The 23796-nt window shown below is 49.5% G+C and overlaps 1 protein-coding gene across 2 annotated transcripts in view; it reads right to left on the bottom strand.

The window, feature by feature from the left end:
• The window catches only part of TCN2 (transcobalamin 2), a 59490-nt gene extending 48734 nt beyond the window's left edge, over positions 1 to 10756 (bottom strand). Inside the window, exon 1 of one of the 2 annotated variants that reach the window (XM_075324374.1) lies at positions 10634 to 10756. The gene's annotated coding sequence lies outside the window, so the exon portion shown is untranslated. The remainder of the gene's footprint in view (positions 1 to 10633) is intronic. The other variant, XM_075324382.1, reaches the window with a different exon arrangement.
• Positions 10757 to 23796: the final 13040 nt, after the last annotated feature.

Here is a 23796-nt window from a genome sequence, read left to right as displayed (position 1 = left end):
TCCTGTGTGATACTGTCTGCTGAGCTGTGTATCTAATCCTATCCTGTGTGATACTGTCTGCACGGCTGTGTATCTAATCCTATCGTTTGATACTGTCTGCACGGGTGTGTATCTAATCCTATCGTGTGATACTGTCTGCACAGCTGTGTATCTAATCCTCTTCTGTGTGATACTGTCTGCTGAGCTGTGTATCTAATCCTATCCTGTGTGATACTGTCTGCCAGACTGTGTATCTAATCCTATCCTGTGTGATACTGTCTGCAGGGCTGTGTATCTAATCCTCTCCTGTGTGATACTGTCTGCTGAGCTGTGTATCTAATCCTCTCCTGTGTGATACTGTCTGCACGGCTGTGTATCTAATCCTATCCTGTGTGATACTGTCTGCAGGGCTGTGTATCTAATCCTCTCCTGTGTGATACTGTCTGCTGGGCTGTCTATCTAATCCTATCCTGTATGATACTGTCTGCTGAGCTGTGTATCTAATCCTGTCCTGTGTGATACTGTCTGCACGGCTGTGTATCTAATCCTCTTCTGTGTGATACTGTCTGCTGAGCTGTGTATCTGCTCCCTGCTCAACACTTTCTCTTTGACACAGGCATAAGAAAAGTACCCCGCAGGAGAAAGAGCGGTGCTGTGGGGGCCCATACAGAGAGGTGAGTGGTAACTGTGCGGGCAGGCAGCTGGCTGCCTTCTCTGTGTGGGCAGGCGGCTGGCTGCCTTCTCTGTGCGGACAGGCGGTTGGCTGCCTTCTCTGTGCGGACAGGCGGCTGGCTGCCTTCTCTGTGCGGACAGGCGGCTGGCTGCCTTCTCTGTGCGGACAGGCGGCTGGCTGCCTTCTCTGTGCGGACAGGCGGCTGGCTGCCTTCTCTGTGCGGACAGGCGGCTGGCTGCCTTCTCTGTGCGGACAGGTGGCTGGCTGCCTTCTCTGTGCGGACAGGCGGCTGGCTGCTTTCTCTGTGCGGACAGGCGGCTGGCTGCCTTCTCTGTGCGGACAGGCGGCTGGCTGCCTTCTCTGTGCGGACAGGCGGCTGGCTGCTTTCTCTGTGCGGACAGGCGGCTGGCTGCCTTCTCCGTGCGGACAGGCGGCCGGCTGCCTTCTCTGTGTGGGCAAGCGTCCGGCTGCCTCTGTGTGCGGGCAGGCGGCCAGCTGGCTGCTTCTCTATGCGGGTTGGCGGCCAGCTGTATGGAGCAGTCTGGTACGGCGGGTGTCCCAGATGCTGGGTTCAAATGATGGCGCCCGGAGTCACCATGTGCGCAGATGGAGCTCTTCTTTGAAGCCAGGACTGCCGACAGAGCACCTGGGACACCTGTTGCGCAGGCCTGCTCCACACAGCCACCGCAGCTTCCGCTGCCAGCAGACTCCACCTATGCCAGGATAGACCCCACCAGCACCAACCCTGCCTCCTATGACTCCACCACCGCTGCTGACCCCCTCCGGTAAGACAACACCCGAGTATAAGGGTATGTGCGCACGTTGCTTTTTACCTGCTTTTTACCTGCTTTTTTGCTGCTTTTTCTTCTGCGCTGTTTAATGCCAAAATGGATGTGTTCTTCTATTCAAGCAAAGTCTATGGGAATTTGGGTTTCTTGTTCACACTATGTTGTTCAAAATGCTGCCTTTTTGTGGCAGAACTTTGGTCAAAAACTCAGCTTTTCAAAGAAGCAACATGTCAATTGTTTTTGCCATTTGGGTTTTGCACTGCAAAGCTGAGTTTTTGACCAAAGTTCTGCCACAAAAAGGCAGCATTTTGAACAACATAGTGTGAACAAGAAACCCAAATTCCCATAGACTTTGCTTGAATAGAAGAACACATCCATTTTGGCATTAAACAGCGCAGAAGAAAAAGCAGCAAAAAAGCAGGTAAAAAACAGGTAAAAAGCAACGTGCGCACATACCCTTAGACTGACTCCATTTTTTTTATCTCTACATTTGGGGTGCGTCTTATAATCCAGTGCATCAAATAAAATGAAAAATATGGTACTTTACTTTGTATCAAAGTGTCATATCTTTAGTGTTGTCCTATGAAAAGATATAATAAAATATTTACAAAAATGTGAGTTTGTGATATAAGTATTACATTTTGTACCTGGAACATACATATCTTTTTATGTCCTGGTTAAAGATCTACTCTGGAATGTAAGAGACGTCCAGTAAGCCGAGGGTGGTCAGGTAGCCAAGTTCAAATGGAAAACTATGCCTATAAATACAGGTGATTCCTCTGCAGATACGACTGTTTTAATACTTGGATAATAATTACAATTGCACAAGTCGCAAGCAGTCAGCAGATCACAAATACACAGTCAGCAATTGTGAGGGGGAAGCAGAAGAGGATCCTGCACTATCTGCAATAAACCTCTTCCAATTATCTTGTAAGAGACCTTTGACATCCAGCAGCTTATCTGTGAAGGTTCATAAATAGGCTTCACATAAAAGTCGACCTGACTCATTACAAAAATGACCCAAATCACCTCAAAGATACAATTTTAATTGTCCGCAGGCACAACTGTACTGACCACCTAGGGGCATAACAATAATGGGTGCAGGGGTTGCATTTGCACCTCAGTACTGAAGACTATGAGAAGACCAGTTGAATGTGTGCGCACAGTGCGTTTTTTATGTTTCTTGAAGCAGATTTGGTGCAGATTTGCCACAAATCTCCATGTCTATCTTTATGCCAGCAAAGTCAATGACAATTCTGAAGCACTGTGCGCACATTGCTTATTTTTTCCTAGAAAATTTGGTGCAGAAAATAATCTGCATCATGTCAATTGTTGATGCGTTTTTGCATGCGTTTTTTAGCCCTTTCACTTATTGACGTCAGTAAGGAAAAAAACATGTCAGAAAAATGCACCAAAGATGCATTTGTTTTTGGTGCATTTTTCTGCCAGAAGGTGCAGATTTGACGCAGAAAATATCTGCACCAAATACTCAGCATGCGCATACAGCCTTAAAGACTTGAAATGGTTGAGGGCCCTGTTAGAGATTTTCATAGAACGCAAAACAATAATATGAGCACTTGGCAGATTTGTAGGAGAGATCCCTGATGCAGAAGGATGTTCCACAATTGGGACTGTTTTTATGTGTTTCTCTAATTTTTAAAAACTTTTTTCTGATAAATCTACCGTTTTTGAGCAGGCAAAACAAGGCTCTCATAGATTTACACTGAGTTGTGACCTTCAGCATGCTCCATGAAACACTGGAGCTGCCGGGAGGTCACAAATCACAGGAGAGCGACTGGAGCGATACTGGAAACAGATGAAGATGACGGCAGGTGCATATAAGACTGGGCAGGGGACTTACATTCAAAGCACCACTCCAGCAAGAAAATAAAAAACAAAATGCTGGAGTGGTGCTTTTGAGTTTTTTGAGTTATTAATATGGGCATATGTGACAACCTGGCCTATCAAGTCGTCACAGGGTATTGTGCAATCTGCCCTTCAGCACAGTATCCACCCTCCTTGGTTACGGGTCCTGGTCCTTTGGGTGTTGCCAACAACTGAGCCAATCAAAACCCTAGGAACACTTTGCAGTGCACTGTACCCACCAGACACACTATTGGGGGGCCTGAAGGGAATAAGGCCGCCCACATGGGGTGTTGGTAGGGGAGAGTGAGAAACTGAGGAGAAGTAAAGTGGTAGTGGAAGGAGAAGGAGGTGACTCTCGTGAGGAGAGGTCACAGGTGGAGCAGGGCTCCTGAATACTAGGTGGCAGACGTTGGTCTGGACCTGGTAGGAGCTGGAACCCCGGTCGCAGGGGATAGTGTCAGGGGGCACGGACTGCCGAGAAGGGCGGCCGGCGGCCATGAGCTATCACCGGGCAGGGGCCAGGGAAGCTTCATGTGTCCTGGTAATTTACCCGATGGGGGTGAAGACTTCAAGTGTCATCCCCAACCCGCTCCAAAATCGGGGTACTAGCGCACCGATGAGATAGGACTTTCCCAATACAGTCCAAAGAAATTCTATGCGTGAACCCTGAGAGCAAGCTCACTCCGTTAGCCATACGGCTAACCCGAAAAGTTTCAGACTTGAGAGTCCAAAGAAGTAAACACAGGTGCCAAGGAAAGGGTCACGGACTAACTGCAACACCAAGGACATGGACCCAAGCGTGCTCCCTCCCAGCTGCAGTGGTGCTCAGAACTCTGGTTTACAAGCTGTCGGTTTGGTTATTTCTAGACTGAGTGAGTACACTGAAAAACCCTTCTCCTACCCCCAATGGCACCCCTACCAGCCCTATCACCATCACCGGGCTCCCGGGGCAACTGCAGCGGTGGTACTCCAAATTACCACGCACCGTGGGTAACGTTACGAACTTTCCTAATCCCGTGTATATACTCCCCCACTCCTTTTTAATTTGAGTGTCCGCGCGGACCCCCCGGGTCCGGAGACCCCTCGAGCCACTGCGGCTCCGGATCCGAGAAGCTCGGCTGCTGCTACGGGGGCGGTACACATACAGGTTCTATACAGCTGAGATTAGTAGAGATTGGCGAACTTGAAAAGTAAAGTTCAGTGTTCATATGCAACATGGACTTTACAAACAAAAATCAGTCTTCGAGTTTGGGATCTTTACATATGCTGACCACTCGAGTGTGCTTCAGTATGTGCGGTGCTCAGCCCAGTGTGAGTCGCTTGTGGTGTTTGACTGGCTCATACTGGGGGTAATAACAGCGTTATCAGATGTAGAGTGCACCAGAAAAAAAATAAAAACAAAAACCCAGCTCTCCCTACCCCCGAAGTGATCTGTTTATGGCTGCTTGTATGTGGGTGGAGACCTGAACTGCCCAATCAGTGCCTTTCAAAGGGATTCAGGTCAAGTCTGGGTCTCAAACCAAACTAAAGTCGGGCTGATCCTGCCGAACAGAACTTCAACAGGTCTAATCATCTATAGGAATTAGTTATACATGTATGCCTCCTGGATGATGGCTTGTTCAGTAAATTAATCTTTTATAGCTTTGATCTTCCCGGATATGGGGCATGTGCTGCATGGAAGATAGAATTGCCTCCAGTGTTCATTATACATGATTTCTCCTCCCCTTCTTTTCCTTAGAGTCGCTGTGACGCCAGAAATCCTGAGCCTGCGCATTCTGCCTGCTGACTCTCCTCTGCACTGCTCCGCCCTTCTGTGAGCACTGTAATCAACTGTGAAGTGTGCAGGCGCCGGAGTTTTAAGTACCTTATTAGAAACCACAGAAGTGCGAAACAGTACAGGGGAGAGACAGCTTGCAGAACTTGCAGGCTCGGGATTTCCCACCACACACCTGTCACGACAGGGACACTAAGAAAGAGAAGGGGAGGAGAAATCCTGTATAATGAAGACCAGAGTGTTACGAATCGGCGGTGCCTTAGCTGCAAGCAGCCTGCTGTGGTTCCATTTGCGCCAAGCGCCGGCTGCCGTTTTTGGCCATGCCTCGGGTTGTCCAGCTGGCTGCTTCCTCCTCTACTTCTAAGTGTGGAGAGGCGGCTAGCGCGCATGCGCGTGCCGATTTACGCCAGCCTAAAGGGCCATTTACACGCTGCGACACCGCTAACGATATATTGTCGGGGTCACTGTGTTTGTGACGCACATCCGGCGTCGTTAGCGATGTCGCAGCGTGTAACACATATGAGTGACCTTAAACGATCGCAAAAGAGGCAAAAATCGTTGGTATGTGAGACGTCGTTCACTTACCAAAAATTGTTGCCTATTCAGTAGCGAGGTTGTTTGTCGCACCTGCGTCAGCACACATCGCTATGTGTGACACCGCAGGAACGAGGAACAACCTCGTACCTGCGGCTGGCCACAATGAGGGAGGAAGTAGGTGGGTGGGATGTTGGTCCCGCTCATCTCCACGCCTCCGCTTCTATTGGATGGCTGCTGTGTGACGTCGATGTGACGCCGCACGTACCGCCCCCTTAGAAAGGAGGCGGTTTGCCGGCCACAGCAACGTCGCAGGGAAGGTAAGTCCGTGTGACGGGTGTAAGCGATGTTGTGCGCCACGGGCAGCGATTTGCCCGTGACGCACAACAGACGGGGCGGGTACGCTTGCTAGCGATATCGCAGCGTGTAAAGTGGCCTTTAGTCCAGTGTTTCGCCTAGTGAGCATGCTCAGCCTGATTGTGCCATTTCTCAGACTAAAGGCTGCTTTACACGCAGCGACATCGCTAGCGATGTCGCTCGTGAAAGCCCCCGACCCCGTCGTTTGTGCGTCACGGGCAAATTGCTGTCCATGGCGCACAATATTACTAGTACCCGTCACACATACTTACCTGCCTAACGACGTCGCTGTGGCCGGAGAACTGCCTCTTTTCTAAGGGAGCGGTTCGTGCGGCGTCAAAGCGACATCACACGGCAGGTGTCCAATTGAAGCGGAGGGGCAGAAAGTAGCCACAGGAAAGTCATGAGAATTGAAGGAAAGCGATCCAGCTGAGTGACCAGGTGATTTATTCAGTGCAATACAGACATGGCATAGTCGTGGTTAACGCGTTTCTGGCTTAACGCCCTTGATTAAGGGCGTTAAGCCAGAAACGCGTTAACCACGACTATGCCATGTCTGTATTGCACTGAATAAATCACCTGGTCACTCAGCTGGATCGCTTTCCTTCATTTCTCATTGCTGCGGCCAGGGCAGGGCCGGATCCGAGTCTGAGGTACGGTGAGGTCAGACGTGGGTGAGCTGGATTCCATTACAGGAAAGTCATGCCCACCTCGTTGCTGGAGGACGCAGGTACGGTGTTGTTCGTCGTTCCTGGGGTGTCACACGTAGCGATGTGTGCTGCCTCAGGAACGACGAACAACCTGCGTCTAGCACCATCAATGATATTTGGGATTTGAACGACGTGTCAACGATCAACGATTAGGTGAGTATTTTTGATCGTTAGCGGTCGCTCTTACGTGTCACACGCAACAACGTCGCTAACAAGGCTGGATGTGCGTCACAAATTTCGTGACCCCAACGACATCTCGTTAGCTATGTCGTTGCGTGTAAAGCCCCCTTAAGTCCTCAGTTCAGGCTACTGAGCATGTTCCCACACTTAATGCGAAAAGCCTCTTTACACAGGTACTTGGACTTCGTGCCGTGTCTAAGTCCTGTGTTGTGCCCACTGAGCATGCTCAGGCAGATAGTCTGATTTCTGAGACTGTTGTTCAGGCTAGTGAGCATACTTAAGCATTTAGTGCATTAGAGGCTAGATCTGGTAAGGACCTCACTGGGCATATCCGTGAGATGGCAGGCTCTGATAGGCCGGCAGGCATCAGGTGTCCTGATGATGTGTCCACTCCGGACTGGCTCTCAGAGGCCCGCCCCTATGACCTGGCACCTCACCATTGGTCATCAGACGACTTTTGAGGTGTTTGGGGCGTGGCTGCCATGAGGTCATCAGTGACGTGGCGGTTCCAGATAGGCCGCTGGTGATGTCACTGATGATGTGGCACTCTACTATTGGCTCCTGCAGATGCCATTGTGGTCCACCCTGGGTTTGGGGTGGGCCTAGGTTATAAAAGGCAATCAAAAGATAGTCCCGACACACAGTGCAAGAAGAAATTAGGACAAGTCCAGGTATGGTATGCTTAAACAAAGTTTTTTTATTTTTCACCAAAAAACGGTACGGCCCACCCAACGTTTCGGCTCATACAAGAGCCTTCACCAGGGGCCAAGAATACTAAGACAAACATGGTATGAGAGAGAAAGCAAACAGAAAGATTTTTACAATTTGCATCATGACATTGCATCAAGGGAAAACATGAAAATAATAACCTGTTTGGGAATAAGAAGATAAGGGGAGACAATTGTCGTAGTGTGGAGTGTGGAACAAAAGGATATAACCGCTAGGGATAAAGTGAAAGATCTAAAGATATAATAGGAAAACAAGGACAAGCACCAGGACTATAGCAGCAGAGCATAACTTATCCCTCTCTGTAGGTTATAAAAGGGGCTGAAGACAACATGGAGGTGTGGTCTTCTCATCTGTGGTTAGCACACCTCCATGTATAGAGCACAATACGGCTACAGGCTGTTAGCAATAGGTAGGGATAGGCGTCCGGTGCCAGCCACGTCAAGACACCCGTGGTCAGGCGCCGCACTTCCCTTCTACTGTCCAATCCTGCTAGTGCAGCCCAGTGAAGTTAACTGGTCTACGGCTGCTGCGCCACCTGTCCAGTTGTGCCCCCTACGCACACGGACACCGTACCCCTGGACCCCTGTGGTGTTAACAGGGAGTTGCTGGGCTGGGTGTGTGGACCCTGTGACACTAACAGGGTTCACAGTCTCCTGATCCAAGTGTTACTTAACTTGGATCAGGCTCCTATTTAGTTGAGAGCCACCCAGCTCTGTATTCTCCGCCTAACCTTTGGGTTGCCAGCAGCTCCTTTTTCATCTGGAGCACAGTGGACCCTGAGTGGCGATTGGGATATACACCACTTTATCCTAATCTGCCAGTCTCCCGTAAGGGTACCGTCACACTTTAGCGACGCTCCAGCGATCCCAACAGCGATCTGACCTGGTCAGGATCGCTGGTGCGTCGCTACATGGTCGCTGGTGAGCTGTCAATCAGGCAGATCTCACCAGCGACCAGTGACCAGCCCCCAGCGACGCGTGGAAGCGATGCTGTGCTTGGTAACTAAGTTAAGTATCGGTTAACCATGCGCTTGGTTACCCGATATTTACCTTGGTTACCAGCGCACACCGCTTAGGCTGGCTCCCTGCACTCCTAGCCAGAGTACACATCGGGTTAATAAGCAAACCGCTTTGCTTATTTACTCGATGTGTACGCTGGATACGTGAGCAGGGAGCCGGCACTGGCAGCCTGAGAGCGGCGGATGCTAGTAACCAAGGTAAATATCCGGTAACCAAGCAAAGGGCTTCGCTTGGTTACCCGATATTTACCTTGGTTACAGCTTACTGCAGGCTCCTAGATGCCGGCTCCCTGCACATTCAGATCGTTGCTCTCTCGCTGTCAAACACAGCGATGTGTGCTTCACAGCGGGAGAGCAACGTCCAAAAAATGAACCAGCACTGTGTGTAACGAGCAGCGATCTCACAGCAGGGGCCAGATCGCTGCTCAGTGTCACACACAGCGAGATCGCTAATGAGGTCACTGCTGCGTCACAAAAACTGTGACTCAGCAGTGATCTCGCTATGTGAGAAGTACCCCTAACACAGAGGCAGTCTTATCTTCTGGGCAGTGTATGCCCCATAACCTGGAAGAACAATGCTATAAAAGATGAATTTTACTAAACATGCCATCATCCAGGAGGCAGACAGGTATGACTAATTTCAGCTGTATAGACTCTGTATGCCCATATTAATAACGTCAAAGGGTGACAGATTCCCTTTAGGCATTTTATCAGTCTTTTAATTGGATACTGCCTAATCTGAAGAGGTTTCCTTTAGAAGTGGCATGCACTTTTTTTTTTTTTAACCAGACATTTTTAAAAAAAAACTGAGGAAAAAAATAATCAAAACACATAATATATGAAAAGCAAAATGAGTCTTACAAGCAATTTTTTTTTTTCTTTTTCAACAGTTTTTTTTAAAGCTGACCTTTTCCAAAAAAGCCAACAAAAAACTGTGCACAAAGCCTGACCTGTATGTAAGGCTACTTTCACACATCCGGTTTGAGCAGTGCGGCTCAATCCGGCTGTGAAACCTATGCAACGGATGCGGCATCCTTTGCATGTTTTTACATGCGGCCCGTCCTGTTTTTTCCGGTTGCGGCATGCTACTGAGCATGCGCAGTGGAAGAAACCGCATGCGGCGGCCGGATGCGTTTTTTTCTGCATCGCGTGCGTCCATAGGCATGCATTGAAAAATGCGCCGCAGCGGCCGGATGCGGCGCGATGCGTTTTTTTTTTGCTGGAGCAAAAAACGTGCCAGGGAACGTTCCGCGGCCGCGGCATCGGCTAAATCTGCCGCATGCGGCGAAAACCGGACCGAACGCAAGCCCATGCGGCACAATACGGCTCTGATGTAAGTCTATGCAAAAAAAACGCAACCGGCGGCAAAAAAAACGGTTGCTGTTTTTCTGCAGAGCGCCGTATTGTGCCGCAGAGCAAAAACCGGATGTGTGAAAGTAGCCTAACTGTCAGGTGGTAGATCACAGCAGGGTGAACGTGTCATGGATTCGGTCATCCAACCTGTCAACGATTATTTTCCTATTTATCATTAATTATTTTGGTAAACAGGCTTATGATGCACTACAACAAAACAACTGCTACTTTGATGCTAGCGACCCCACTTTATAAGCTCATAGGCACTGATTCATAAAAGAACTTAGCATTACTACTCCTTGTTATTATGCTTTACTAATCCCATGTACGTGTTTACAAAATATGAAATTATACAAAAATTCCCATTAATAACAATCACAAAGTAGTTTCCTACAGTCTTTAGTATGCTCTGGTAATTAAGCTAATTGGCATTCACATCACTATTATTACAAGAAATAAACATATAGGTACAGTTATGCTTATATGGTTCTATATATAAATCTGAGATCTTTTTAAAACATGATCACAACATAAAGAAGATGCATACAAAAGAATAAGTGACAATGAATAGTAAGCAGCGCAGATTGGAGCATTGACCATTGTAAGACACAAAAGCCTGATCTGCTCCCAGGCAATGACCTGTGATAAGGTGAAATCTCCGCTCACACTTACCTCTCTACACCATGGATCACACTACAGGGCCCTTTGGATCCTCCAGACTGCAGAATGCTGCTCCAGCTTGTTTTCTAGCCTTGCTGGTCACATGACTTCCCCCTTCCAGCCTCCCACTGTGAAGAGGAAGCGTTTAAGGTGGATCTGTATATGCAGCACAATGCACAATGCCTATGATATCTGCTGTTACGTAGCCGAAATCTTCAGTATCCAATGCTCTAATCTCAAAGGCTGGGGGCATAAACAGCATAGAAAGCAGTGATCAGCCTCCTGAGGATGGTGGAACAAATAAAATCTATGAAGATTTTGGGGCTCTCAAATTATTATTATTATTATTTATTATTATAGCGCCATCAATTCCATGGCGCTTGACATGTGAAAGGGGTATACATAATAGGGCAAGTACAATAATCATAAACAATACAAGACACAGACAGGTACAGGAGGATAGAGGTCCCTGCCCGCGAGGGCTCACAGTCTACAAGATGCACGAATACAATCCTTTTAACATAACATTATGGTTTAAATGAACCGAATAGGTTTGAGTCTGAAAGGAGGCAAATGATGAGTTACAGTTGGTTCCGACACACAAGTTTCCCACCAATGACCAGGGGCGGACATATCATTGGTGCAACCTGTGCGGCCGTACAGGGGCCTAGGAGGTCAGGGGGCCATTTCTACCTCCAAAGCAGGTGAAATTTTACTTTTTATGAGCTCATAGGCTGCAAAGGACTCAGACTGTTCTTGCACAAGGGCCCTTTTCTGTCTGTGGCCGCCAGTGTCAATGATAAACTATATAGCATCTGTACTCAGACTTCTATTGTACTGTTAAACAGTGGTATAGCATGGATTGCCGGGACAAGACAAGTATTATGCTCCCTAATCCAGTAAAAATGGAACTTGAGTGCGCCTCAGCCGTTTATTGACCACCAATACGACTTAAAACGGACCTGTGATGTAAGTGAACAGCATCCCGCAAAGAGTAAAAATGCTAGTGATGTGTTAGTCGCGATCAATCCGAGAAAAAGAGCCAGCTCCCTGCTGTGAATGATGGCACCCAATGAGAGCCACTGAATTCTCTTAAAGAGGTATTCCCACCTCCAAAATCATACCCCAATATGTAGTAGGTGTCATAATAATAATATTAATAATATTAGCAAATACCTCCAGTTAGAAATGTAGTATAGTTCTTCTGATTCACGATGTTGCTTACCTCATATGCAGGGCATTACAGGACCTTAGGTATCCATGGTTATGACCATCAGCAACTAACTAACTGAGACTATATGTGTGGTTGTAACTATGGATACCTGAGGTCCTGCAATTCCCTGAACATGAGGTAAGTGACATAGTGAATCAGAAGAACTATACTACAATTCTAATTGAAGGCATTTGCTAATTTTATTATTTTTCCACCTACTACATATTGGGATAGGATGTTGGAGATGGGAATACCCCTTTAACAGCTCTCACTAAACTTAAAATTCCAGTATTTGGAGGACAAAACCACGCACACCTGAATAAAGCCCTGCCTATTTGACTCGCCCACCCCAGGGCTATGGGACACCCGGTGCCGGACTAGTCCGGTGGTAGTCAGTGGTGGCTGGGCCCGGCTCCGTGGCCCTGGTGGGTGTCAGTTGAATATGTGGCTTGAATTAAAGTTTGTGTTCGTGACGCCACCTGTGGTATGCGGCTACTAAGCCGCCGCTGCTGTGTGAGGCCTCCGGGATGAGGTTATGGCAGCAATGGTAGTACTGCTCCCCACAGGTGGAGCAATGCCCGGGGCACGGTTGGTGTTTATGGAAGTCTATGGTGCTGCGTGACTAACACGGTGCAGGGCCGACCAGCAATGAAAGAAACAGGCACAAACAGTAGTCTCTTTACCTTCTCCTCTTTTACTCGGCAGAAACTTAGTCCAGGGAGACCGTCACAGATGGTAAAGATGATCCGGCCGGCCTGGAAGTGCCTGGGGTGATCTTTGGCCAGTTGAGTATGAGGCCTACTCCTTAATCTTTCTCTGCTGTGTTAGGACACTGCACTTTGGGTTTGCAATTGCCCTCTTGCTGCTGGGACTTGTTGTTCGTCCCCTTTTCTGTGTGGTAGACTGCGCAGGCCCTCTCTGGTGCTTCTCTGCTGGAGTCTACACCGGGCCCTTGGGATGCAGCTGTACCTTCAGATTGCTTCTGGGACAGGGGGCTTACAGCTCTCCTGCCCTCCGGATTCAGCTACCAGGGATGGATTTTATGCCCTGGCAACTACAGACTCCGATGTCCGAATCCCTGCTGTGCCTCTCTGCTCCCCTTGCTTCACTGGGCCAAGCTATCCCAGCTCTAGGCCCCAGTTTACAAGGCAGCACTACTCTGCGTCTGCACTCTTTCACTCCTGTCTCCAGACTAACTACCACTTCCTCCTTCCAGCCAGACTTAAGGAATGCTCCCTGAAGTTCCAGGTTCAGAGCTCCCCCTGCTGGCCGGAGGGAGAACTGTGTTGAGTGTTAACTTACTGGCCAATAGATCTCCCAATTACCTCCAGGCTCAGCATTAACCCTTTTGGGAGGGCAATGCTGTTGTGGCGACCAGGTCCTGGGGCGCCACACTCCCCCTTAGTTAAATTCAGTACTCCCGGACTGTAGAAACAAACATGACATGTTAGAACATTTCATCCCATTATGGGAGGCGCAAATACTTTAACGTTACAACCTTAAACATTACTATAAGAGTCCAGTGTGGCTCCCTGCCGGGTGTCCATTACACTGCTCCATGGGGGACCCGCCGCGTTCAAACCCCCAACGTAGGCTCTGGGCGTGCGTCAGAGCATTGATGACCCCACTCTATGCACGCCGGACGGGTTTTTCTTCAGGGGTGTTGAGCACACTGGTGCTAACTATGAACAATTTAGGTGTTGGCCACCCATAGTCCAGTGGCCCAATTGTCCATTTTCGCAATCAAAGAAAAAGAAAACATTTTGTACACAACATGACAGACATTTTGAATAACTATTTACATTCTAATAAGTACTCTTTCCCTTATACAGTTGACTCCCTATACCTTAGAGGGGGTTGTCCCCGAGTGCTGCGCTGGGACCTACGTAGCTCTGGTGTTTGCCCCTGACTACGTGGTGCGTCTTCTATCTCAGCACTACAGGTGGGCCTAACCCCCATAGGTAAGCGTGATGGTTGCCTTTGTGATCTAAGAGTCGCCAAGGGTATGACAGGTTCACCACTGACAGGGGGTTGATCCTCCTGTTCCACTGCTGGCGTGTCATCTCGTGCTGGAGCGGACGATTCTTTAGGTGGATCCGGAACCTTTTCCGTTTCTGGCTCGACCAACTGCGGAAACGTCAAAACTGGTACCACTATGGCATTGTTTATTCGGGTCCAAGTTTTGGGGAACTTTCCAAGGATGGTTTGAATCATCTCCCCTTCTTTCTCTTGACTTTGGGGACTTCCTTGTACTCCTTCCATTTCTCTTTGGATTCTGCACCGTTCAGGGCACGCTTTCAGGCGGTCTCGGGAAATTGCTTGATAGGTCTTGCCTTCATCTTTGCTTATGAGGCATACCTTACTATTGTCAAAGTTGGAGGGGATAATGGTGTAGGGCTCGCTTTCCCACTGATCATCCAATTTATGCGCCTTCCGCTTCTTCTTGAGGACTTGTTCTCCAGGTGCTAAGGGAGTTGCTGGGGCTGTTTGATTGTAATGCTGTTCTTGTCTCGTTCTTGCTTGAGACAGGCTCCTCTCTACGCACTCCTGGACCTTACGGTACCGCTGCTGCCGTTCTGTATCCCAATCCTCTATTTCTTGAACCGCCTCAGGCGACACAGTCCCCATCTCAAAGTCTACAGGCAACTTGCCTGGTCTGGCTCGCATCAGGTAAGCGGGGCTGCAGTTGGTCGAATTCACTGGGATGTGGTTGTACAGGTCTACCAGATCTGGCAACTTTTCTGGCCATTGGTTCCTTTCCTCCAGCGGTAGGGTCTTCAGCATATCAATAACCACATGGTTCATTTTCTCGCACAGTCCATTGGTTTGGGGGTGGTACGGTGTGGTTCGGATTTTCTTACAACCGTACATGTTACAGAACTCTTGGAACACTTCAGCCTCGAATGCAGGACCCTGATCAGTCAGTACCCTTTCCGGATAGCCGTGAGGTCGGCAAAAGGATGCCTGGAACGCTCTAGCTGCTGTCCTGGCTGTCTGGTCCTTCACAGGCACTACTACCAGGAAACGAGAGTAATGGTCCACAATGGTGAGGGCGTACACATAGCCTGACCGGCTTGGTGTTAACTTCACGTGGTCCAGGGCCACCAACTCCAGGGGCTGCTTTGTGACAATTGGCTGCAAGGGAGACCTTTGGCTGGCATCGTCTTTCCGCCTCAGGTTACACGGGCCACAGTCTCGGCACCACTTCTCGATCATCTTTCTCATGTGCACCCAATAGAACCGATCACGGAGTAGGGCCTCCAACTTCTTCCACCCGAAGTGTCCTGCGTTATCATGATACGCTGCTAGGACCATTGGAGCATCTCTCTGCGGAACCACTATCTGCCAGACAAGTTCATTTGTTCGATAGTTGACATATCTCTTGCAGAGCTTGCCTTGGTAGGTGAACAGTCGTCCCCTCTCCTTCCACAGCTGCTGGGCTTCCTCTGGAGCGTCTGGGCCAAGATGGGTCTCAGCTTGCGCTAGCTTCTCTTTGACCAATCGCACGGCCGGGTCACCGTTCTGTGTTTCTTCCCAATTATGGTGGAGTAAGGGGTTGACCGAGACCCCGTGCTGGCTTGAGCACTTCACTCCCACAGCATGCTCACACTGGGACACACCTTGGTGATGGAAAGCCGGTAACTCTATCTCTTCGAGTTCATCCATGTCTTCTCCAGACTCGGGCAAGTGAGGCATTCTGGACAGCGCATCAGCATTGTTATTCTTCTTGCCAGCCCGATACTTGATGGTAAAGTCAAAGTTAGACAGCCGGGCCATCCATCGCTGTTCCATCGCACCTAACTTGGCTGTTGCCAGGTGTGTCAACGGATTGTTGTCCGTGAAGATGGTGAACTTGGCCGATGCCAGATAGTGCTTGAAGCGTTCAGTCACTGCCCAAACAATAGCGAGGAACTCCAGCTTGAAGGAACTGTAGTTTTCTGGATTCCTTTCTGTGGGCCGAAGCTTCCTACTGGCGTACGCTATCACCCTCTCTCTGCCTCCCTGTACCTGGGACAGAACTGCTCCCAGTCCCACGTTGCTGGCGTCTGTATACAGTACAAACGGTTGGCTGTAGTCAGGGTAGGCCAGAATTTCTTCTCCCGTGAGAGCCCCTTTCAGCCGGACAAAGGATGTTTCCAGTTGGCTGCTCCATTCAAATGGAGGGCTCTGCTTCTTAGCCTGCTTTGGCTGGCCCACCAGGAGATCTTGAAGGGGCGCTGCTATCTTGGTGAAACCATCAATGAACCTTCGGTAGTAGCCCACCAGTCCAAGGAACTGCCGCACCTCCTTCACTGTGGTGGGTCTTGGCCAGTCCTTGATTACAGTGACTTTCTCCGGATCAGGTGCCACACCTTCTGCGCTGACCACATGACCCAGGTACTGTACCTTTGGCTTCAAGAGGTGACATTTGGACGGCTTGATCTTCAGGCCATATTTCGACAAGGATTCAAACACTTCTGCTAAGTGCTTCAGGTGGTCCTCATAAGTCTTGGAGTAGACTATTACGTCATCCAGGTACAACAGCACGGTTTCAAAGTTGTGGTGGCCCAAGCAGCACTCCATCAACCTTTGGAATGTCCCTGGGGCGTTGCAGAGCCCGAATGGCATACAATTGAACTCACAGAGGCCCATTGGTGTCGTGAATGCAGTCTTCTCCTTGTCCGCCTCTGCCACGGGAACCTGCCAATACCCACTGGTGAGATCCAAGGTGGAGAAATAGTTAGCTGACTTTAAGGCTGTTAGTGACTCCTCTATTCTGGGCAGTGGATAAGCATCTTTATGTGTAATGCGGTTAATTTGCCTGTAATCTACACACATTCTCATTGTACCATCTTTTTTCTTTACGAGCACTAGTGGAGCTGCCCAGGGGCTACAACTATCTCTGATAACCCCAGCCTCCTTCATTTCCCGTAACATTTCCTTGGCACACTGATACTGTGCGGGGGGTACAGGGCGGTATCTCTCTTTAATGGGATGATGATCACCCGTGGGGATTTGATGTTTAACCCCTTTCACCTGCCCAAAATCTAGGGGGTGTTTGCTGAAGACCCGCTCGTACTCCTGTACCACCCGGTAAACCCCATGCTTTTGGTGCGAGGGGGTGGAGTCGGTGCCTACATGTAATTTTTGGCACCAGTCTTCCGGCTGCCCCTTGGAGCCATTGTCTTCCGCCTGGTCGGACGGGATCAAGGGTTCCACTGCTTTAATGGTATTGTTACTGACAGTGTACAGTTTTGCTACAGTGGCGTACCGGGGCAATTTGGCCTCCTCCTCCCCACAATTCAGGACACGGACGGGCACTCTCCCCTTGCGGACGTCCGCTACCCCTCTGGCTATCAGGACTCCAGGCCTACTGTCTGAATACACTGGTTCTACCAAGGCATGGTAATCCTGACCCTTGAGGCCTATTGCTGCCCGACACCATATCAACATTTCACTTCTTGGGGGTATTACAATGGGGAGGGGGTCACTTACCCTCACACTGCCAATTTCTCCTCCGGCTAGCTCTACTTGCTGCCTCCTCATCAGGGCTCTGATCTCCCTCTGTAGGACACGCTGCTGCCCGGAGCTGGCAGTTTCAGACGCCTGTTGCAACAAAATTATCACTTCGGCAATACAATTTTCTATCACATTTGTACCAAGGGTTAGCAGTGGGTCAGATTCTTTGCGATCTATATCTACAATTATCATCCCCTGACATGGCAATTCCACCCGCCCCACTTTAATGGTTACTTCTTTGTACCCAATTTGAGGTAAGGGCTGACCATTACTGGCCACAATCGTTAAATCATCATCTGGGCCATGGTCAATGTCTGAATCAGCCCAATATCTTTTGTACAGTTTGTGGGGGATGGTTGTTACCTGGGACCCCGTATCCAGGAGGGCATTCAAAGGGATCCCATCCAGCACAATGGGAAGGACCGGGCGTCCTCCCACATACTTGCTGCGGCTGGGGTTTGAGCCGGGCTTCCTCACACCTGGGGGTCGGCTCCTGGCCCCAGGCTCGGCCCGTTTAAAGGACAGCGTCGTGCAATGTGGCCCGCCTGGTTGCAGTGGCGGCAGATCGGTTGTCCTGTTGAATCATACCGGTCTGTGTCTCTGCCTCGGGTCGGCGGAATCCTCCTCTGTCGCATCCATGGGACGTCTTCTGGGCTGGAGGCCAACTCGATTTTTGCAGGCGAGGGGGTCATTTGTAGAGACTGCACGGTCTTGGCAAGGGCAGCCACAGTCTTGGTCAGCTCCTGGAACTGCTGTCTGAGCTCTGCAGTGGGATCCTTATCCAGGGACTGCGCCTCAGCCCCTGCAGTGGCTCGTGTTGCAGGCACCACCCCGGGGTACGTGATAGCAAGAGGCCGGAGGGGTACTGGGTCATTCGGTGTAGATTCTCTCAGTACCCTGATGGCCTGGTCCTTAAACTTGGCAAAGTCCAGAGCAGGGTTCTGCAGGACCAGGATACGCAGCTGGGTCCTGTGGGCATCTGACAGGAGCCCCTCTATGAACTGCTCAGTTAGGAGTTTGTCTTCTTCACGTACACTCTCTGGGTCCACCTGTTTAACTGCTTTCAGGGCCTCCTGCAAGTTTAAGGCATAGTCCCTTATGCTGTCCGTGGCCCGTTGCTTGCACCCAAAGAATCTCATCTTTATCTCTGCTGCGGTGCGGGTGTCAAAAGTACTCTTTAGCTTGGCCAGTATCTGGGCTGCTGTCCCTTTATCTGTATCAGGCCAGGACTTCGCTTCACGCTGGGCTGCGCCGGCTAGCTGTCCCATTACTATGCCCACCTTCTGGCTCTCAGTCAGAGGATACACCCGGAACAAGCTGTGCAGGCTTTCTCTGAAGTCACTCAAGGTATGGGACTCCCCGGAGTACTGCGGCAGCCATTCTGCTCCTGGTATGTACGGCATGGTGATCGGCATTACCGGCGCTACAGTGGGGGCTGGGGCGACAATGACTGGGACTACTTCGGCCGGTGCTGCGGCGCCCTGGGCGATGGCAGCCACCTGCTCTCCCTCGGAGTCGGACATCTTCCTCCCCCTTAGTGAACCTTACCAGGCTCCGTTCACTTTTCAAATTTTCTTCCGGGTCGCGCGGGGTTAACAGCGCTCTGCTCTGATGGCGCGCTCCCTTCGCGCTCTTTGTCAGGCACGCCCCCCTTCTTCCTGCGCTCGGCGCGGCTAATGGCGGCGGCAATTTACAACCAGTACACAGTCTTTTACACAGTTCTTCAGGCGCACAGTACCCGGTGTGACCGGGCACGAAATCCTGTTCGTGACGCCAAAGTTGACTCGCCCACCCCAGGGCTATGGGACACCCGGTGCCGGACTAGTCCGGTGGTAGTCAGTGGTGGCTGGGCCCGGCTCCGTGGCCCTGGTGGGTGTGTTGAATATGTGGCTTGAATTAAAGTTTGTGTTCGTGACGCCACCTGTGGTATGCGGCTACTAAGCCGCCGCTGCTGTGTGAGGCCTCCGGGATGAGGTTATGGCAGCAATGGTAGTACTGCTCCCCACAGGTGGAGCAATGCCCGGGGCACGGTTGGTGTTTATGGAAGTCTATGGTGCTGCGTGACTAACACGGTGCAGGGCCGACCAGCAATGAAAGAAACAGGCACAAACAGTAGTTTATTTACCTTCTCCTCTTTTACTCGGCAGAAACTTAGTCCAGGGAGACCGTCACAGATGGTAAAGATGATCCGGCCGGCCTGGAAGTGCCTGGGGTGATCTTTGGCCAGTTGAGTATGAGGCCTACTCCTTAATCTTTCTCTGCTGTGTTAGGACACTGCACTTTGGGTTTGCAATTGCCCTCTTGCTGCTGGGACTTGTTGTTCGTCCCCTTTTCTGTGTGGTAGACTGCGCAGGCCCTCTCTGGTGCTTCTCTGCTGGAGTCTACACCGGGCCCTTGGGATGCAGCTGTACCTTCAGATTGCTTCTGGGACAGGGGGCTTACAGCTCTCCTGCCCTCCGGATTCAGCTACCAGGGATGGATTTTATGCCCTGGCAACTACAGACTCCGATGTCCGAATCCCTGCTGTGCCTCTCTGCTCCCCTTGCTTCACTGGGCCAAGCTATCCCAGCTCTAGGCCCCAGTTTACAAGGCAGCACTACTCTGCGTCTGCACTCTTTCACTCCTGTCTCCAGACTAACTACCACTTCCTCCTTCCAGCCAGACTTAAGGAATGCTCCCTGAAGTTCCAGGTTCAGAGCTCCCCCTGCTGGCCGGAGGGAGAACTGTGTTGAGTGTTAACTTACTGGCCAATAGATCTCCCAATTACCTCCAGGCTCAGCATTAACCCTTTTGGGAGGGCAATGCTGTTGTGGCGACCAGGTCCTGGGGCGCCACATATTCAACATGGGAGGGGTTTTCTCAGCGGGTGGGAGGGTTTTCAGCCACATCTTCTTAAATAGGTGTTCACTTGGGGTGAATACATATTTAATAGAGATCCATTTAAGATCAAAAAGATCTGCCTCTTTTTGGTGAACGAAACCAAGAGAGCTGGATCATCAAAAAGATCCGGACTGCCCACCACTAGAAAATGCAGCAGCTGTCAGCTGTACACTATAGCTGACACCCCACTGTATCAGCCACAATCAGAGTAGTCACAGACTATGGCTGTTTAGCCTCTTAAATGCTGCTTTAAATAGTAACTATGGCATCTAGATGGTTAATAGTCTGTGCGGGCTCTCTGTTAAACTTCATCAGTATCCTGAGATCATGATTGTTTGGCCCTGATGGTTTCCTTGGCAATTCACTGACAAATAACAGCCTTAGGCTGTGTGCTCACAATCAGTGTTTGCAGCATTTTGGATGAAGCGTGTTTTCACTGAATCCAAAACGCTGCGTTGTATGCTAGAAACACAGTGGATGGAATTTCTAAAAATCCTATACCCACTGTGAGTGTATTGCCCGCAGCAAAAACTGAGATATGGTGCGGCTTTCTGAGCCACAAGCATGTCAATTCTTTGCTGTAGAGTCACAAGCATTCTCCAAGCAGAGAACACAAGCGAGAGACCGCAGCGCACCGAATCGTGATCGTGGGTAGAAGCAGCTGCGGTGTCCTTCGTTCTCCTGCAAAGGATTGTACAAACCTGAAGTACAATTGGACTAGGTAACCCCCCAGTTACTGCAGAAAAGACTCTACTGATCACCCTGCAGCTCGACGCAAGTTTCGCATTGGCTTCGTCAGGAGGACGGGTTACCTAGTTCCATACTACTTCTGGCTTGCACAGTTGCGCATGTATGCCTAACGGCAATTATTGTTTTACACTTTATGTTACTATGCTATTCTGTGAGCGATCGCCCATTTGATTTGTAAATGTGTAAATAACCTTAGTAGTATATATGTGTTCTGTACAATTGATAAGAATGTGACTTCACTCTCTTTAACGGAACATCTGAGCAATTTCTGTACGGTCTAGTCTGCAATATCATATCATATTTATTAATATTTAAAATCATTTTATATAACCCCTTGTTTGCACTTTTCACTTTTTGCCTGCAAAATTGCTGTAATTCGACATATGGTATTTTGTGACCCTTGCATGTATCACATTGCCCTGTCTTTTTTTCCGTGGTTTTATAATACTCTGTTTCTGTGAGATCTTTTTGCTGTCCTTAATAAAATTCCATATGAATTTTCCATCATCAATTGGTCTACTAAGTAGAGATGAGCGAACCGGTCGCGGTTCGGCTCGAGGTCGGTTCGCCGAACAGGGGTCCCGTTCGAGTTCGGTTCGTCGAACGTTCGACGAACCGAACTCGAACCAATAGGCTATAATGGGAGGCAATCACAAACACATAAAAATGCATTATAAATGTACACAAACAGTTAATAAACATTGCCATAACACTTACCGGTCCTCGCGATCCCTTCTGCACTCTGTCTCCTGCCGCTATTCCATCCGATGATCGCTGAATCCTCCCGGTGACGGCACTGCCAGCAGAGATGCAGGACCTATCGTGACGTCAAAATAGCCATGTGACAAGTCACGTGGCTATTATCTCATTGGCTACAGACTGGTCACATGACTATGACGCGTCATGTAGGACCTGCGAGTGCATCTCTCCGGTACACGGTGCACATATGTGTATCGCCGTGTACCGGCGACATGCTCTAGCACACGGTCGACTCCCCGTTCCGTTAGGGACCGGCTGACACAGCTGGTCATTAACGGAGATCACCGTTGCCATAGCAACGCAGTTAGCGGTGACGTCACCGCGGCTCCGAGAGCACCGTTGCTATGGTAACGCGTCTGTCAGCGTTACCGCTGTTACCGCTGACAGCCAGCACTGATCACTCACGGAGTGAAGGCTGCACGCTGCTTCCCGATTGTAGTGAGGATTGTAGTGAGGATGAGGTTCCCCAGCCCCAAGTGATGAGCTGGTGAACCTCATCCTCACTACAATCGTCACTACTACTACACTAGAAAGAAAGAAGACAGAAGAGCAGGATCGTGGAGGGCTGACAGGGGGTAATAAAGATGGAGTCTCTAATGTGTCTGTGTATTTATTTCTATTAAAGTATTTTTTCTCTGTGTGGTGTCTTTTTTTAACCCTTTATTGGAGATCCTTAATGGCCGGGTCAAACGTGCCTGACATTAAGAATCTCTGGCTTAATACTGGCTAGTAAAACAAAGCTAGTATTAACTCATGATTACCCAACAAGCCACCCGGCTCCAGGGCTGTTGGAAGAGTTGGATACAGCGCCAGATGATGGCGCTTCTATGAGAGCGCCATTTTCTGGGACGGCTGCGGACTGAAATCCGCAGCAGAGGCGCCCAGAAACCTCGGGCTAACCTGTGCTGCGGATTCCAATCCCCAGCTGCCTAGTTGTACCCGGCTGGACACAAAAATGGGGCGAAGCCCACGTCATTTGTTTTTTTAATTATTTCATGAAATAAGTGAAATAATTAAAAAAAAACGTGCTTCCCTATATTTTTGGTTCCCAGCCGGGTACAAATAGGCAACTGGGGGTTGGAGGCAGCCCGTGGCTGCCTGCTGTACCTGGCTAGCATACAAAAATATGGCGAAGCCCACGTCATTTTTTTGGTGGGCAAAAAAATTCTGCATACAGTCCTGGATGGAGTATGCTGAGCCTTGTAGTTCTGCAGCTGCTGTCTGCTCTTCTCCATACAGACAGACAGCAGCTGCAGAACTACAAGGCTCAGCATACTCCATCCAGGACTGTATGCAGAAGTTTTTTGCCCCCTGAAAAAATTATGTGGGCTTCGCCATATTTTTGTATGCTAGCCAGGTACAGCAGGCAGGTACGGCTGCCCCCAACCCCCAGTTGCCTATTTGTACCCGGCTGGGAACCAAAAATAAAGGGAAGCCCTTTTTTTATTATTTCATGAATTTCATGAAATAATTAGAAAACAAATGACGTAGGCTTCGCCCCATTTTTGTTTCCAGCCAGGTACAACTAGGCAGCTGGGGATTGGAATCCGCAGCACAGGTTGGCCTGAGCTTTCTGGGCCCCACTGCTGCGAATTGCAGTCTGCAGCCGCCTCAGAAAATGGCATTTTCATAGAAGCGCCATCTTCTGGCGCTGTATCCAACTCTTCCAGCACCTGCCTGCTATACCTGGCTAGCATACAAAAATATGGCGAAGCTCACGTCCTTTTTTTGTAGTTTTTTGGCAAAAAAAATAAAAAATGCTTCCCTGGATTTTCCATTGCCAGTGAAGGTAACACCAAGCAGTGGGGGTTAGCAGCCAGTAGCTGCTTGGATTACCCTTAGCTAGCAATACAAAAAATGCAGCGGGAGCCCATATATATTTTTTTTAATTATTTATTTAAATAACTAAAAATAAAATGGGCTTCCCTGTATTTTGATTGCTGGACATCACAGTGCTGTAAAAATAAATCTTTAAAAAAATGACGTAGCGCTCCGCGGTATTTTTGATTCTCAGCGCAGATAAAGCAGACAGCTATGGGTTGCCACCCCCATCTGCCTGCCGTTACCTTGGTTG

Source organism: Anomaloglossus baeobatrachus, chromosome 1 (genome assembly GCF_048569485.1).
Source record: "Anomaloglossus baeobatrachus isolate aAnoBae1 chromosome 1, aAnoBae1.hap1, whole genome shotgun sequence".
In the NCBI taxonomy this organism is placed as follows: Eukaryota; Metazoa; Chordata; class Amphibia; order Anura; family Aromobatidae; genus Anomaloglossus; species Anomaloglossus baeobatrachus.
This window is presented reverse-complemented; position numbering and strand designations above follow the sequence as displayed.